The following is a 4,027-nucleotide window of genomic DNA, read 5'->3' on the forward strand; positions in this document are numbered from 1 at the left end:
CATATCAAATTATTACGTCACAACAAAGTAGCAGCCGACTTATCTAAGCCTAGTGGCTACAATAGTGGAACCAAACATACAGATGCAAGACACTTTTTATAAGAGGAAAATTGAGTCACCCAAGTCACTGTGGAGCACATGTCTTCAGACCAAATGCTGGCAGACATGATGGCATAACTTGTGTCAAAGTCCCGCCATCATATGTTGCTAAAAGAATTTGGACTGAAAATGTGATTTTTTTGTAGGCGTGATTCTAGTAGAGGTGTGAGAATTAGTAATCTATGCCTAGACCGCGCAGATCTATCTTTTGCTTTGCCATGGACACTATCATTCTGTGCCGGCCAGTGTGGCCGTGTGGTTCTATGCGTTTCAGTTTGGGCCCGCGTGACCGCTACGGCCGCAGGTTCGTATCCTGCCTCGGGCATGGATGTGTGTGATGTCCTTAGGTTAGTTAGGTTTAAGTAGTTCTAAGTTCTAGGGGACTGATGACCTCGGAAGTTAAGTCCCATAGTGCTCAGAGCCATTTGAACCATTTGAACTATCATTCTTTCTCCTGTCGAGTGTATAATACAATAGTTTGTGTAACTGTGTTTGATGTGTTAATGTGTGCAATAAATCTTACAGTTTCAATAAGATACTGCCAGCAAATTACTCTGCTGACGAATTCACACTAGAGTCTTTGTTGATGACGCAAGTATAAAAATATAAAGTAACCATTTCAAAGCATCTTTTTCAAAAAGTACCTTCATAGAAGAAAACTTACTCATTATCATGCAACTGAAACGATGCCATCAACATTAGCACTAGTAGGAAATCAGTGTAATTTGTAGTTATCACACACAGAAAATATTAAAAAGCCCAGATTGGAACCAATTTTTACGCTAACAGTCTGAATAAAAGTGCAGTCGATAAAACCAATGACAGAAATTGAAGTGAGTGAGAACACTCAGCCAGCCTGAAAAATTTTGCAGCATAAAATGTAGGTTGTATGAATTCCTTAAATATGGCCATGAATTTACTACAAAAACCTGAGCACAATAAATATGACCTAATTCATATAGCTTCAGACACTATTACTGAACATGAAAGTATCATCAAGGGCTTAAAATGGAGATTCCACAGCTACTGATATTTTACCTAAATTTTTGAGGCACTACAATGATTGTAGCTGTACATGAAGTCCTGTGACACTTTTTCAATAAACTTAACAGCGAGGTGCTGTTCCAGAGACATCAGACTTTGCTATTTTGCAGCTACTTTTTAAGACAATTGACAAAACTAAAATACTACAAAGCAATATCTCTGCTAAATTGCTTTTGGTAACATTTGAGAAACTAATGTACATATCAACTGCAGACAACATAAAAATTCACAGCATCCTAAAGAGAACTCAATTAGGTTCCTGAAAAATCAGATCAATAAAGGAGGCTATTTTCTCTCACACACATGAAATTCGAAAGTCAATGAATAACAAAATTTAACCTGTTGAAATTTTTTATGAACTGTCACAGGTCTTTGACTGTCTAGACCTCAACATTTTCTTGAGGAAGGCGAAATTTAAACTTTAGAATGGTAGCATCGGTAGGTGGATTCAGTCGTAGCTGCATAATAGAAAGCAGGTGACACTTAATGGTATTGGTGGCTGCCCTGTTTCATTTGACTGGGGCACACTAAAATATGGAGTGCCACAAGGAGGCAATTTACGGTCCTTACTGTTTCTTAGCTTTGTCAATGAGCTCCCATAATCTACAATCACTGAGACTTAGTTTAACCTGTTTGCTAATGATACTACTTTGCTTGAAACTCGAATAATCAGGGACCTATAAAATAAATGTTAAACTGTACTTACAATTATCTTTTGCTGTTTTAAGTGTATTGGGCTAATGCTTAAGGTTACATACATTCAATACAAGTAATTTCATGTGTCTAATCAAGAAAATGACGTGATGCACTAAAACTGTGATAACCAAAATATGTAACATCGTTTAACTGGTCTAAGCAAATTATAGATCTTTATAAATGACTCATCCTGGCAACTTATGTCTCTCTGTAGTTACTCCTGTTCCTGGAATGGATACTATCAAAGCTCTTTATTTTGGTTATTTATGCTATATCATGTCATGTGGTATAAGTCTTTTAGATAGTCAACCTTTAACCAACAGCTAATTCTTGCACAAAAGAGAGCAACTAGAACTATGACTGGCGTTCACTCAAGAAGTTTTTGCGGAAACCTGTTCTATTAAGTTCCCAATAGTTCTTTTTTTTTTTTTGGTCATCAGTCTTCTGTCTGGTTTGATGTGATCCACCACGAATTCCTTTCCTGTGCTAACCTCATCATCTCAGAGTAGCACTTGCAACCTATGTCCTCAATTATTTGCTGGATGTATTCCAATCTCTGTCTTCCTCTACAATTTTTGCGCTCTATAGCTCCGTGTAGTACCATGGAAGTCATTCCCTCATGGCTTAACCCATGTCTTATCATCCTGTCCCTTCTCCGTATCAGTGTTTTCCACATGTTCCTTTCCTCTCCGATTCTGCACAGAACCTGTTCATTCCTTACCTTATCAGTCCACCTAATTTTCAACATTCGTCTGTAGCTTCGATTCTCTTCTGTTCCGGTTTTCCCACAGTCCATACTTCATTACCATACAATGCTGTACTCCACTCTTACATTCTCAGAAATTTCTTCCTCAAATGGAGGCCAATATTTGATATTAGTAGACTTCTCTGCCGGCCTGAGTGGCCGAGCGGTTCTAGGCGCTACAGTCTGTAACCGCGCGACCGCTACGGTCGCAAGTTCGAATCCTGCCTCGGGCATGGATGTGTGTGATCTCCTTAGGTTAGTTAGGTTTAAGTAGTTCTATGTTCTAGGGGACTAATGACCTCAGAAGTTAAGTCCCATAGTGCTCAGAGCCATTTTTTTAGACTTCTCTTGGCCAGGAATGCCCTTTTTGACATTGCTAGTCTGCTTTTGACGTCCTCCTTGCTCCATCCATCATTGGTTATTTTACTGCCTAAGTAGCAGAATTCCTTAACTTCATCTACTTTGTAACCATCAATCCTGACTTCAAGTTTCTCGCTGTTCTCGTTTCTACTACTTCTCATTACCTGTGTCTTTCTTTGATTTACTCTCACTACGTATTTTGTACTCATTAGACCATTATGTTTAGCAGACCATGTAATTCTTCTTCACTTTCACTCAAGATATCAATGTCGTCAGCGACTTGTATCATTGATATCCTTTCACCTTGAATTTTATTTCCACTCCTGAATCTTTCTTTCATTTCCGTCGTTGTTCCCTCGATGTACAGATTGAACAGTAGGGGCAAAAGGCTACATCATTGTCTCACACCCTTTTTAATATGAGCACTTCGTTTTTCGTCCTCCACTCTTATTATTCCCTCTTGGCTGTTGTACATATTGTATATGACCTGTCTCTCCCTATAGCTTACCCCTACTTTTTTCAGAATTTCGTACATGGTGCACCATTTTACATTGTCAAACGATTTTTCCATGTCGATAAATCCTATGAATGTGTCTTGATTTTTCTTTATATTCCCATAGTTATTTTCTTTGATGGTTTTTCTCTCTAATAACAATTCTCTTCTTGTATCTAATATCACATATTGCATTACAATACAAAGTCTAAACTATTTACATGGGTATCAAAGCATCTAAGCCTTGCACAAAAAGTTGTACATTATTCTGCCAGAAAACTCAACTTTCTTCCATGAGTGCTGCATTTAAGTTACCCAAGGTACCAGTTATGTCTTCGTTGTCATCAAGGTTAAAATATAGATTTCTATTGACAGTGCTTTAACCACTGACAATAAAATAGTTATCTGCCAAGTTCACATTAATGCCTTGCTTAATTTAAATATATGGAAAAGTGCTTGTGTAGGCTTGATGAGTACTTGCAGATAATCTAATGACTGTTTTTGTACATCTACATCTATCTACATCTACATTTATATTCCGCAAGTCACCCAACGGTGTGTGGCGGAGGGCACTTTACGTGCCACTGTCA

This window comes from Schistocerca nitens, chromosome 9 (genome assembly GCF_023898315.1).
Source record: "Schistocerca nitens isolate TAMUIC-IGC-003100 chromosome 9, iqSchNite1.1, whole genome shotgun sequence".
Lineage (NCBI taxonomy): Eukaryota > Metazoa > Arthropoda > Insecta > Orthoptera > Acrididae > Schistocerca > Schistocerca nitens.